We start from the raw sequence: 14,569 nt of genomic DNA, 5'->3' as shown, positions 1-14,569 counted from the left end.
AAACTTGAGGAGTACCTCAACATCTGACTCTCTGCGTATTACATTTCCTTGCTCCTCTGAACTAGGGCACTGAGGGAAGGTTTTCTACTGAAAGGTACCATCTTAATTTCTCTGCAAATTAGCACAGAAGAGATAATCTTGCACTTCACATTAATGAGAACAGTGTGTGGTTTTGTGATTTGAGAACCTGGCAAGGCCACGCAAGCTTCTCGCTGAGCAGCAGCACCGCACTGCCTCCACCAACCCTTAACATCCCCAAACTCGAAAGTCAAAATGAAAATCAGAGTGTACAGGTATGTATTGGGTGGAAGGATGAGAAGGGATAGGGGACTCTATCTAGCTCACTGCAGGATAATGAAACAGAGGCGCAGGTTTGAGTGTTATTCAAGGTACCAGGAATCTGACTTATACTCGCTTCCTCTCCACAGAATACTGTGACTACACACAGGATCTGGGCAGAAACGAGATGTTACACAACCTCCAAGAGGTTTCTACCTACAAGTCGTCTGTCTTATCCATTCATTCTTTTCATGCCAAAGATAAACCTGTGGCATAAAGTTACATCCACAAGTATTTGAGGGAATTTAAATATCTATTAGTGACATATGGTCTACATATTATTAATATTCATACGGAAATAGCCATATAAGATTTACATGGAAATGACCACATTTCATCAATATTGTAAGGACTTTATTGGTTTGTTCATATTATATTGGAATGACATGCCTATCTAGCACAATACAATCTGAGCACACTTAGTTGAATACATAAAATGAATTTTGTCTTCCAAATCTTAAAGTTCATTAATACCTGTAGTGAAAGCTTACTTATACCATTATCTTGCAACCATTAGCATAAGGTGATTTTACCTTATCTCAGGGAGTATTCAATTCTGTAACCTCCTCTTTTTTTTAGGTTTTAAAAATAATCTTTATTTTTTAAAGTTACTTTGTGCATTATAGGAAACTGAAAAACACAAGAAGCAAAGAACAAAGTCATCCAAAGTCACAAGCAGTTTAGAGTTTAACGTGTCCTTCTAGGTCCTGTGTGGCTGTAGATACAACAGTCAATTTTATGGGACTGAGATCATACAGTATGTATCATACTTTTTCACACATCTTCAGTATTTACCAATTCAAAATCTCAAAGCTATATGAATATTTTGATAATCAAGAATACACTACACCCACTCAATCCATTGGAAAAACAATGTAATCCTGCCTTTCTTGGGCCAGATTTTCATAAAAGACAAAAATGGCCACACGCCTCTAGATAAAAGCATTGGCAGAGTTTTTATTGAAATACTGCGTTACCTTAATGCTCACTTTAAAATGAAATATACAGCAATAGAATACACTAAGTATAATGTTTCTAAGAGAATTCGTTAGCAGATCTATCCTATTCAAATATTAGCAAGGTATGTTTTCATTGAAATACTTAATGTCTTCCTATAGTACAGCTAAAAGAGATGCACTTACATCAACGGCTATCATCAAAATGTAAATATGGACGTCTGCATACGTCTCTCTCTTATACTTCCTTTAGCCCCTCTGCTGCCAACCTAATGAACAAGTCCCGGCATACAAAACTCAGAGATGGTTTAACAATTCCATATCCAAGTTGCATCTTTTCTATAAATTGTAACAAGAAAATATTTACAAATTGGCTAATTCACTAGTTCTACTTTTTATCACATGTTGTCACCCCAGGACATTCATAAAGCTTAGATAGTGCAAAATAATAAACTTTGTCCAGAATTACACACAGGCACTTGACTAAAAATGCTCATGTTTAGTACGGTTATCATCTAAAACTATCTTCTATATATGGAGATACTAGCAAAGAGTTCTTTCCTTCACGCTTCCTTTTCTCCCTCGTCCACCATCCCAGTGACTAGGTATAGGACTATGCCTCGCTCCAAGAGGTGGAGTAACAAAGGTCACTCCCAGAAGACAGGCCTCCTAACATATAACAAAAGAACATTTATAGATGGATTGTATTACTACATCTATTTTTAACATACTTTGAGCATTAGGACTTGTTTATCTTTTAATACCCACTATTGGCCAGGTGCGGTGGCTCACGCCTGTAATCCCAGCACTTTGGGAGGCTGAGGCCGGCGGATCACCTGAGGTCAGGAGTTCAAGACCAACCTGGCCAACATGGCGTAACACCGAATCTATTACAAATTACCAAAAAAGTTAGGCAGGTGTGGTGGTGTGCGCCTGTAATCCTAGCTACTCAGGAGGCTGAGGCAGGAGAATCACTTGAACCCAGGAGGCAGAGGTTGCGGTGAGCCGAGATCACACCACTGCACTCCAACCTGGGCTACAAGAGTGAAACTCCATCTCAAAAACAAACAAACAAAAAAACCCACTATGAACTAAAATGCATATAGAACAATGGTTAGACCATGTGAACTAATCTCACTCATGGGCACAGAACTGTTCCCTTTGCATACCTCCTCCTCCCCCACCCACCGTCACCCTGTGAACAGTCCAAAGCATCAAGTTTAAAAATTCCATTTCCAAATGCAAACACTCCTAAGAAGTCATGAAGAAAATGCTTAAAGGATGTCACCTTAGCTCTCTACTTTTAACCTATGGTGTGCACTTTTAAACGTTTAGAAAGACTAGATGTTCCAAAGAGGACTTAGGTTTTCCACTATATACACAGTAGCATTGAATAAATGGTGCATGTACATAACACAGACTGTAATTTGAAAGTGTCTTCTAAATAGGAACATTCTGGCCTAGCACCCTTCCCCTGAACATTTGGGCCTAGATCCCTTCCCCTTCCAACTTCTGTCCACCCTGTGGACAGCTATAAGCCAAATGTAATGTGTAGAAAGGATTCTAACAATTTCACTTCTGTGTGTGTGGGTTTTTTCGTTTTTTTGGTTTTGTTTTGTTTTTTGTTTGTTTGTTTTTTGAGATGGAGTCTCAGTCTGTCGCCCAGGCTGGAGTGCAATGGCGTGATCTTGGCTCACTGCAACCTCTGCCTCTTGGGTTCAAGCAATTCTCCTGCCTCAGCCTCCCAAGTAGCTGGAATCACAGGTGCCCGCTGCCATGCCCAGCTAATTTTTGTATTTTTAGTAGAAACAGGGTTTCATCGTATTGGTCAGGCTGGTCTGGAACTCCTGACCTCAGGTGATCTGCCCGCCTCGGCCTCCCAAAGTGCTGGGATTGCAGGCGTGAGCCACTGTGCCGGCCCACTTCTGTGTTTTTGACAACAGTCTTCCTTATGAATTTTAACACAAAACGTACTCAGTGTGTTAGTTCACTAACTCTATTTTTGTCACACACTGGACCTCTTTAACATCTGCAAAGACTAAATGCTATAAATTAGGATTGGTTTGTCCTCTTATATACAACATCTGCACAGTAAAAGAAATGCAGACTTAGATCAAGACCATCCTGGCAAACATGGTGAAAGCTCGTCTCTTCCAAAAATACAAAAATTAACTGGGCGTGGTGGCGCATGCCTGTAGTCCCAGCTACTTGGGAGGCTGAGGCAGGAGAATCGCTTGAACCCAGGAGGTGGAGGTTGCAGTGAGCCAAGATCGCGCCACTGCACTCCAGCTTGGGGACACAGCGAGACTCCGTCTCAAAAAACAAAACAAAACAAAACAAAAGATAATGATCAATGTGCCTCACCGTGAACACACTGGTATAAAGCCCTTTGCACTTTCTGCTCCTCCTTCCTCCCCAAACTGGCACAAGTATAACAATGTGTACAGCTCAGGGAATTGGTTTGCTCAGTTTCCAAAAGACAATATTTCACATCAAAAGATATGTGTTATTTGCCTTTCCTTTGAACATACTTTGTGCACTTCTAAACATCTAAAAAGACTAAATGATGTTTTAAATAAGATCTAAGTTTGTCCATGATACACACAGTAGTGCTGAATAAACTACACACGTGTAACACTGGTTATATCCGAAAATGTCTTCTCAATAGGAACATTCTGTCCTAGAATCCTTCATTCCTTTCAACTCCTCTTCACCACCAACCAGGTGGATATAGGCACATGAGTCACTTAGAGCTGATGTTATTTCACTCCCAAAAGTCCTTTTCAGAAGACAGTCTTTCTATGAATTTTAACAAAGTGTAAAACATATGTTAGTTTACTAACTACTTCTGTCATACATTGGCAACCTCTTTACTATCTAGAGAATGGACTAGATATTATAAAATTAGGGCTCATTTGTTCAGTATATACACAATATATACAGTTTAGCAAAGGTAATTGAAATGTATGTAACATACAGGCAATGGATTAAGCTGAAATTTTCTAATAAACACTAGCAAAACACCTTCTGCAATTTCTTCCCTCTCACCACCCTCAATCCAATGAACAAGTAGAGAGAGTACACTGTTTGCAGAGGTGGTTCAACAGCTCCAATTCCAAATAATATTTCCCATCCATTTTTAAAAAGTTATTTACCAAAATAATGTGATTATACTACTTCTACTTTTAAATAATCGCCTGCGGGGTCTAGTGGTTCACACCTAAAATCCCAGCACTTTGGGAGGCTGAGGCAGGTGGATCATTGGAGGTCACAAGTTCAAGGCCAGCCTGGCCAACATGGTGAAACCCCATCTCTACTAAAAATACAAAAATGAGCAGGGTGGTGGTGGCACATGCCTGTAATCCCAGCTACTCGAGATGCTGAGGCAGGAGAATCATTTGAGCCTGGGAGGTGGAGGTTGCAGTAAGTCAAGATCAAACCACTGTACTCCAGTCTGGGTGACAGAGTGAGACCCTGTCTCAAAAATAAATAAATAAATAAATAAATAAATAAAAATAAAAATAAATAAATAAAAGAATAATCAAGCACTTCCAAATATCTAGAAAGACTAGATATTTCATATAACTTGTTCACCATGTACACAGCACTGTTAAATAAAATTGCACACATATAGCAATGGTTATAATCTGAGGTATCTTCTAAACATGAACATTTTGGCCTCAAACCATTCTCTCCTCACTTCCTTCTCTCTGCCTTCAATCCAGTGGACAAGTACAGATGCATGTAATGCTTAGAGATGAACAAATTTCTATCCAAAAGTCATTTGCAGAAGACAAGTTTTCCTATGAATTTCAACATAAGGCATACAAATATGCTAATTTTCTAAGTACTTTGTCATACACTGCCAACCTCTTTAACATCTAGAGACTAGATGTTGCAAAATTAGGACTCATTTTTTCACAATATACACTATATACAGAGCAAAACAAAATGCACAAAGAAAAAATGGCGTCTGAAGATGTCCAAGTATGAACACACTAGCACATTATCTTTTGCAATTTCTTCCCTCCCACCTCCTCTAAGCCATTGAACAAATATAGACAGTACTCTACTGCTCCCAGTGGTGGCTTCACAATTCATTTTCCAAAAGACAGTATTTCCTATCAGTTTTAGCGAAAAGATATTTACAAAGTGCTATGTTGCCACTTCTACATTTAACATATATCAGGCACTTTAAATGTCTAGGTATGTTTCAGGTAAGGAGTTAATTTGTCCACTATGTACACAGCAGTCTGGAATAAACTGCACACATGTAACCATAGTTATAATTTGAAAGAGTCTTTGAAATATGGACATTCTGGCCTAGGACCCTTCCCAGCTCCACCAACCCAGTGAGAAAGAATGCTCAGATTTTCAAAGACAATCTTTCCTAGGAATTTTAAAACAAAATGTACAAAATACATTAATTCACTAATCTGCTTTTGCCGTACACTGGCAACCTCTTTAACATCTAGAAAAACTAGATGTAAACTGGACTCGTTTGCCCTTTATCTACACTATATACAGAGATAAGTAAAGCAAAATGCACAGACATAGGAGATAATGGTTAATCTCGCCTCTCTGTGAGCACAGTGGCACAGAGCTCTCTACACTTCACCCTTCTCCCGACTCCCCTGAACCGAGGCTCAAACGCACTGCCTGTTACTCAACAGGTGGTTTGGCCATTCTTCCCCAAAAACAACATTTCATATGAATTTTAACAAAAAGATATTTGCAAAGCATGTTATTTTACTACCTCTAATTTTAACATATATCAGGCGCTTCAGCACATCATGGCTACAATGGCAGAGCCCTCTAGGATTCTCAGCAACACCAGGTACAAATCATCTGTTACCAATGAACAATGAGGACAAGCCGGCACAGCTCACACAGTGCCCCTCAAATCCATGGGTGCCATGCACCACCATTAATTAATCATTGTGTTTCACGCTTTGACTAGGGTTCAGCAGGTGCTTCAGCAAAAGGGCTCGGGCTAATCCTAGCCTACCTGAATGAATCCCGACAACACCTACAGGTAACTGGTACTTCTGGGCTGTAAGACAGGCATAGGTCTAGCTTTAGCAGGTAGTTCCGGTTTTTCAAAGCTGTTGGTCCACCCTTTTCTCCCTTGCAGCAGTGTGTGAGAGTTCCGTACACTTGGCATCCCTGCCAGCACTCAGCATCGTCAGTCTTTTTAATTTTGTTCATTCTGTTGAATGTACAGTGGTTTTTCATGGTGAGTTTAATTTGCATTTCTCTGAAGAGTAATGATATTAAACATATTTCCATATGTTTCTTGCCTATTTTGTATATCCTCTTTGGGGATGTGCCTGTTAATTCTTTTGTCTTAAAAAAATTGTCTTTTATTAATTTGAACATGTTCTTTACATACTTAGAACATGAGTCCTTTGTTGGACATATGCAAGATTTTGGCTTGTGTTTTCACTCAATAGTGTATATCAAAGAGTAGAATTTCTTAATTTTAATGAAATTCAGTTGATCACTTCTTCCTTTATTGTTAGTGCTTATGCGTCATGTCTATGGGAGGAATCTTTGCCTGTCCCAAGGTCGTGAAGATATTCTTTTATATTTTCTTCTCAAATCGTCATGTTAACCTTCAACTTAAGATATTGATCCATGTCAAATTAATTTTTGTAAATGGGGTGAGCTAAGAACTTAGTCCAAATTTTCCATATAGATATGCAGTTGATGTAGCATCATTTATTGAAAAAAACATTCTTCATTCACTAAATTGCAGGAGTGGCTTTGTGTAGATTCTGTGACCATTTCTGTGCAGGCTGTTTCTGGATTCACCAGCCTCCTCCATTGGACTATTCGTCTTTGTGTCAATACCGCAGTGTCCTAATTAACAAAGTTTTAGTGCAAATCTTGAAATCTGGCATTGAGAGTTCCTCAACTTTGTTTCTATTCTTTAACATTTGCCTTGACTATTCAAGATCCTTTATAATTCTGTATACATACAAAGCAATGTATTTCTGAACGGGCTACAACTTCATGAGTAAACACAGCCCATTATACTTAGAAAGTGTTTCTCCACTTGTGTGTTCTAGGGCAGTTTCACAAGAGTGAAACAGTCAGGTGGAACACGCCTAGAACAGGAGTTAGATGAGAATTGTGGGCAGGAGCATCAGCAAAGACATGCAGTCCCACGGTTGGGGCTGGGGATGGGGCAACAAGGAAACGGGCGGGCTGGGGCCAGCCTGAGAAGGATTGGCCCCTGTGGCAGAATCTGCTGGTGCTCTCCAATACCCATGTCCTCCTTTTCTCCCTGGGCACAGAGATGGATGACATTTCCCAAGCTCTGTCGCCGTTAATGGGGGCCGTGTGCACAGGTTCTTGCTAACAGCATGTGAGTGGAAGCGACAAGCTCTTTACTGGCTCTGTCCTCATCTCGTGGCTGCGTGGAGGGGACTCCCACTTACAACGTGCCAGAAGCCTGTGTCCCTGAGTGGCTGTGCACAACAGCACAGATTTTTCATAGGGGAGACCTGGGGCAACAAGAAGATCTGTGAAGCTGTTGCGGTGGTCTAGAAAGAGGCAAGGAGAATCTGCACCCAGGTAGTGGCAGAGGGGACGGAGGGGTCTCCTCCAACCCTTGTTGATTTTATCTAACATTCCCCGCTTTGGAATATGTTTCTGACAATGATATTTTGTGCAGGGCATAAAACTCATTCATAATGTTCACATTGGTGATGCTGATAATCAGAGGGTAATAGAATGAGAAGCACCTTTCAGAAAATATGCAGACAAAAGCAATGATTCTGGTGCACAGAGGACAGAAAGGCTTTATTTCACACTTCCCAGGAATAACCATTTGAGTGTGACAGCCAAGCCCCAAAATGGACTCACCTCTCAGATTAAGTTCAGACCCTTTCACCATCGCTACCACAGTAAAATGTTATATTTGCTGTTTGTTTTCCCTGCACACTTAGCCCAACTGTACCTATTCTACCTGGAAAAAGGGAGCCCAGGCTATTTCCTCTGGGGCTCACTAGAGTCCCCTTCCACTCTTTCGGTTCCTGTCCAAATTATTCTGGAGTGTTCTGGAGTCAGCAGCGTTGCTAACAACCAGTGGAGAAATCAGCAAAGGTCCTTGGCGCAGCGGGGATACAGCAGCAGCTAAAACTGAGGACAAACTCTGGCGTTTGGGGTCAGTCTGGCTCCTTTGCCAGACTGTGTAACCGGGATGAAATTTTAACTTCACTGCTGTGTGTATGTAAAATGCCTCATTATTTTCTCTAAAACAAATTAACTTCCGTTCTGGGCTCTGTCACACCAGGCTCAAAATACAGTCGTGATTGGGACGACCTCCCCATTCCCTCCTCAAAATAGAGGGAAGTGCAAGGGATCTGAAACCCACACGGGCACGCGCATGCACACTCGCAGACCTGAGGGTGGTTCTTTTTCATGGAGTTCTGCTGTATGCATTTTCTAAAAATGCCACTTTTTATTTAAAATACATCAGGGACACCACTCTTAGACAAGACATGACCTTAGAGAGGTGTGGGTGGCAGAGCTGTCACCAGCGGGAAGCAGTAAATGGCAGAAGTATAAAGTGGGGACAACTCTGGCCCGGCTGCTGCTGTGTCTTGGGCCAGGCTGCTGTGAGCAGAGAGGGAACAGCATCATGCAATTCCATGCAATGGAATTTCACATCCCAAAGTGGGAATAATAATAGTCCCACCTCCTAAGGTTGTTTTGAGTATTAAATAAGAAAAAGTCACGCCTATAATCACAGCACTTTGGGAGGCCGAGGCGGGTGGATCACTTGAGGTCAGGAGTTCGAGACCAGCCTGACCCCATTTCTATTAATAATACAAAAATTAGGCCGGGCGCGGTGGCTCACGCCTATAATCCCAGCACTTTGAGGGGCTGAGGAGGGCGGATCACGAGGTCAGGAGATCGAGACCATCCTGGCTAACACGGAGAAACCCTGTCTCTACTAAAAATACAAAAAAAAAAAAAATTAGCCAGGTGTGGTAGTGGGCACCTGTAGTCCAGCTACGCTGGAGGCTGAGGCAGGAGAATGGCGTGAACCTGGGAGCAGTGAGCTGAGATCGGGCCACTGCACTCCAGCCTGGGGGACAGAGCCAGACTCTGTCTTAAAAAAAAAAAGAAACAAACAAACAAAGAAAATACAAAAATTAGCCGGGCGTGTGGCATGTGCCTGAAATCCCAGCTACTGGAGAGGCTGAGACAGGAGAATTGTTTGGACCCAGGAGGCGGAGGTTGCAGTGAGCCAAGATTGTGCCAGTGTGCTCCGGCCTGGGCGACACACCAAGACTCTGTCGCAAGAAAGAAAAAAAAAAAAAGAAGAAGGAAAGAAAGAGAGAGAGAGAGAGAGAGAAAGAAAAGAAAAGAAAAAGTACGTAATGTGCCTGGAAACAACATGAGCACAAATAAATGTTAGTGCCTGCCTCTCATAGTAATGATATTTTTGGTGTGACAAATACTGGGGTGATTATGGGGACATTAGAGCAGTCTCCTTGAAGTCAAGGCTATTCTGGAATACTGGGGCCACTGCAAACCCTTTCTGCTTTCTCCTCTCTCTTCTCTCAAGCCCTCTCTGTAACAAAGAACTTGATTAATTTTACCTGCATAATTTCAGAATGTATTTCTTTTCTCTACACGCTCTGCTTGTTAAAGCCTGTTGCAAATGTCATCAACTTAAAAGAGGTCTGGCATGTGCCATCCTGGGCTGTATCCCATACAAATAACTCTCTTCGTGAAACTGTGAGCACCTCCAATCACCTGAATCTTATTCTCATGATCATCCTTTTAAACGCCCTGGCTGTGCTGCTGAAAATTGCAGCTCTGAAAGACATACTCAAAATCCCTGCCTAAGAAAACAGTGCATCATTGGGCTTGCACGAGATAAAATCTGTGGGTGCTGAACCCTTGCACTTCAGCACAGCTGGCTGAAGGGAACACACCCAGAGGTAATTTGCGTTTACCTCCTGAATAAACTTTCTAATCAAAAGTGCTTTGGAATGAAGCATGTTGAAATAGGCTACATTTGCAGTGGGTGGGGTTGATTTATTCATCTGCCCATGCAGCGTATGCTGCTTATGCAGTGCTTTATGACAATCACAGGTTTGACTGTTCTATTTCTCTCTAGCCAATGCTCTAGTGGGCTGCTTGCTTTTTATGATCACAGTGCTCAGAGCTGGAAGGTTCACTGTTTCTATGATTGCTGGCTTGGGGGTTAGAATGGCTTTTCTTTTGGTTATTAGTATTGCAGAAGATACCGTTTATCAAATATGAAGCAATCTTGTGATGGTGTCATCAAATGCCAACCTCATGAAGACCTCAACTAGGAGGTCATTCCTAACACCACACGTAGATTTCCTCAACCTTTACCACTCAAAGGACCCGTGACTCACACAGCAGAGCATTGACTCATATGGGAGTGTGCTCTAAAAGCAGATTCACAGGCCCCACCCAGGGCAACTGAAGCAGAAAGTACATTTTACAGGATCTGCAGGTGTTTTGTGCACATTAATGCCCGAGTGGCACCATCCTCAGCCACCCTGGGGTTTGGGACTCTTTTGAGGCATTACTCCAGTGCTTCCACAAACAGGATCCCATTCAATACAGTAACCTAGCGGCAGCTGCTATCCTCATCTCACATGGTGGGAAAAGGAGGCTCAGCAGGTGACCCGTAGGGGGTGAAAGCATTGACTCTTGGAGGAATCGGAATTCAGCCCAGGCCTCTGAGGGACTCTCCATCCTGCCTGTGCACCAAAAAAAACCCTGATTATTTTAAATCGGTTGCTTAGTTCCCTTTGACCCACTGACTTAGAATCTCCTGGGCCCACGGTCCTGGTGCCTGTTTTGCTGTAAAGTTCCCAGACTTACACAGCCAGTATAGGGGCCTGCATGCAAAACAGTCACCCGATCCAGTCACCCACCGGGGCCCTTGGAAAAAATGAGATGTCAAGCAGCTGCTAACGTTGATTTGGCAGCTAACACTGTGGCTGGGGGATTTAAAAGTATACGTCAGTGTGTTCGTTTCCCACACAGCCGCTATGCTGAGATGTGCAGGAAGGTGACCACAGATGCAGACATTTCATCTTTGTGCTCACAGGGCCTGACGCTTAGCAGGTGCTCTGTAAGTGTCTGCTAATGAGTGATGGTCGTCAGTGGCCCCCACCCGACCTGGCCTCCCAGCAGCCTGGGTGCTGTCAGCCACTCCCTCCTTCCTGAATGTTCTCCTCCCTGTGCCTCTGAAATTCTGAAATCGCCCCTCCCTGACCTTTGTCTCTCTGATATAGGCCCACCTCATCTACCTTCTTTTTTCTTTTTTTTTTTTTTTGAGACAGAGTTTCGCTCTTGTTGCCCAGGCTGGAGTGGGCACGATCTCGGCATGATCTGGGCTCACCGCATCCCTCCTGGATTCAAGCAATTCTCCTGCCTCAGCCTCCCGAGTAGCTGGGATTACAGGCACGTGCCACCACGCTGGCTAATTTTGTATTTTTAGTAGAGATGGGGTTTCTGCATGTTGGTCAGGCTGGTCTCATTCTCCTGTCCTTAGGTGATCCGCCCACCTTGGCCTCCCAAAGTGTCAGGATTACAGGCGTGAGTCACTGCACCCGGCCTATCATCTACCTTCTTTTAGGCCGCTCCTTCTCTACCCACCATGACATGGGGAACTCACCAAGACTCAGGCCTTGAACCACCCCTCATCACCCTGAACTTTCTTCACAAGGCAACCTGCTGATGTTGCCACTCTTAAATCTCAAACCTGCACCTCTGAGCTCAAGACTTAGACATCTCCCTGCATGCACAGGATGTCCAGTAAAGTGACTCGGAGTCTTAGGTTGCTTGTGCATGATTTCAATGCCAGTCCCTTCAAGATGGAACCTCTGATCTTTCCCCATTAACCTGGTCCTCATCTCGCGGTCCTTGACTCCACAAATGGCACCAACCTATGCGGTGTGGAAGACAGACACCTAAGAATGCTCTGTAATGTTCTCTTCCTTTTCTCTCATATTCAACCCATCTCTAAGCTACTACCTGTCAATTTTACCTCCTAAGTGTCTCTCCAACATATCCATCTGGTGTCCATCATCACCACAGCTACTGGCCTCTTCCAGGCTACAATCTACAATCCTCTTGCTTGGACTCCTGCAGGAGCCTTTGAATTCTCTCTACATTCATTCTGACCCCTCCAATCCATTCTCCACACTGCGGTAGGCAGCATCTCCACTGGCACCCAGACATTCCCACCCCCTGGCATTCACTCCCTGGTACAATCTCCTCCTGAGTGTGGGCCACATCAGGTGACTTGTTTCTATGAATAGAATATTGTAAAAGTGACAGAATGTTACATTTCAGATTAGGTTACAAAAAGAATGTTTTCTCTCTCTCCTGCCTTCCCATTCTGGGGGAATCAAATTGCTATGTTGTGAGAAGCCTTAGGGAGAGGCCCATGAGACAATGAAGAAATGCCTCCAGCTGGCAGTGAGCAAAGGCCTGAGGTCTGCCAACAGCCACTTGGTGACCTTGGATATGAATCCTCTCCCCAGGCAATCCTTGAGATAGCTGCAGCTCCCACTGACACTGGATTGTAACCTTGTGGGAGACCGAGAGTCAGAGGACCCAGCTAAGCCATGACCAAGTTCCTAGCCCAAAGAACCGTGAGATGATAATATAAGTTGTTCTATGCCACTACCCTTTGGGGTAATTTGTTACACAGCAGTAGAGAACTGATACACCTATTATACCACACTCTTCTTTACTTCAAGACCACCCAGCCTTTAAGAATAAAGACTAAAACCCTTGACACCTAAGGGCCTTTGTGACCTGGACTCTGCTGACCTCTGCATCTCACCTGGCACAAGGCTCCCCTACTTTCAGGGTTCCAGACATCTCATCTTCTGGCAGGTCCTTGAAGAAGTTTAGCTTCCTCTGGACACAGGGCCTTTGCACAGGCCCCTCTGCTTCAGATCCCTTCGACTCAGCAGAAGTGTCCCTGCCTATGGGAAGCCTCCCCTGTCTCCCTGGGTCTATGCTGGGCTTCACTGATGGATGCTCTTATGGATGCCTGGTCCTTGACTTTACAGGTTGACCTGCGGCCCTCAGTTTATAATTGTACACTCATATCTGTGGCTGTTTCACTACAGTCTATCTCCCTCACTAGGCTGTTCCAGAAGAACAAAAACCAGGTGGCAGAGCTCATGTCTGTTTAGGTCACCACTGTCTCCCCAGTACCGGGCACATCAAAAGTTCTTAATCCATATCTGACTAAACAACGAGTAGGTCTATGCCCTCCCTGGCGCTTGCTATTCTGCCATACAGGAAAGTTTCCCATCTCCCCTTTCCTGGTCCAGACATCCACACTTCTCTGGAGTCATTTCCAAGAACTATGGGAAGGCTGAAGGGGCTGAGGCCAGTCACACAGCTGTGTGAGCCACAGCAAAGGATATGCTTTTGATTCCAAGTGCTCTGAGCACCTTCCCTGTGCTGGACACTGGGCTGGGTGGTGGGAATGCCGTGGTGAGCAAAATGGGCTCAGCCTTGGGGCTCATAGGGTTTCTAGTCTGGTGGAGGAGAAAGATGATAACCAAATTCTCACACTAATAGACACAGCAACCCTCCATAACGGCAACGTGCAGGAGTTCTGAAAACATGTCACAATGGAGCCAAGCTAATCTAGCAACAAGGGGTCCACCTTTTATAGGTGATCCCAGTCTTCGAGCAAAGTCAATGAACTCTACCATTCACATAGGTTTGCTCTTTATTTTTTATTTTTAGTTTTTTAGAGACAGGGTCTCGCTCTGTCACCCAGGCTGGAGTGCAGTGGCACCATCAGGGCTCACTGTAGCCTTGAACTTCTGGGCTCAAGGGATCCTCCCACCTCAACCACCCAAGTAGCTGGGACCACAGGCACCACCATGCCCTGCTAATTTTTATTATTATTCTTATTTTGTAGAGACAGACTTGCTATGTTGCCCAGGCTGGTCTGAGCTCCTGGCCCCAAGGGATCCTCCCCGCTCAGCCTCCCAAAGTGTTGGGCTTGCAGGCGTGAGCCACCACGCCTGACCTGACTGTTGCAAGTCACACATCATCAAGACCAGCCCTTGATATTCCCACACTTCCCTCTCCCCTCACTTTTCATACCACATCATTCACAAATGCCATGAGCAATTAAACTGGCATGTTACAGGCAGAGGGCACATTTGCCTTGTCCTCCTCACATATTCACCTGGTAGATTTTAAAGACTCCAAAGAGAGAAAAATATGTATAATGG

The sequence above is a fragment of the Mandrillus leucophaeus genome, unplaced genomic scaffold, assembly GCF_000951045.1.
Source record: "Mandrillus leucophaeus isolate KB7577 unplaced genomic scaffold, Mleu.le_1.0 Scaffold862, whole genome shotgun sequence".
In the NCBI taxonomy this organism is placed as follows: domain Eukaryota; kingdom Metazoa; phylum Chordata; class Mammalia; order Primates; family Cercopithecidae; genus Mandrillus; species Mandrillus leucophaeus.
The sequence above is the reverse complement of the archived record's forward strand: the minus strand, read 5'-3'. Positions refer to the sequence as shown.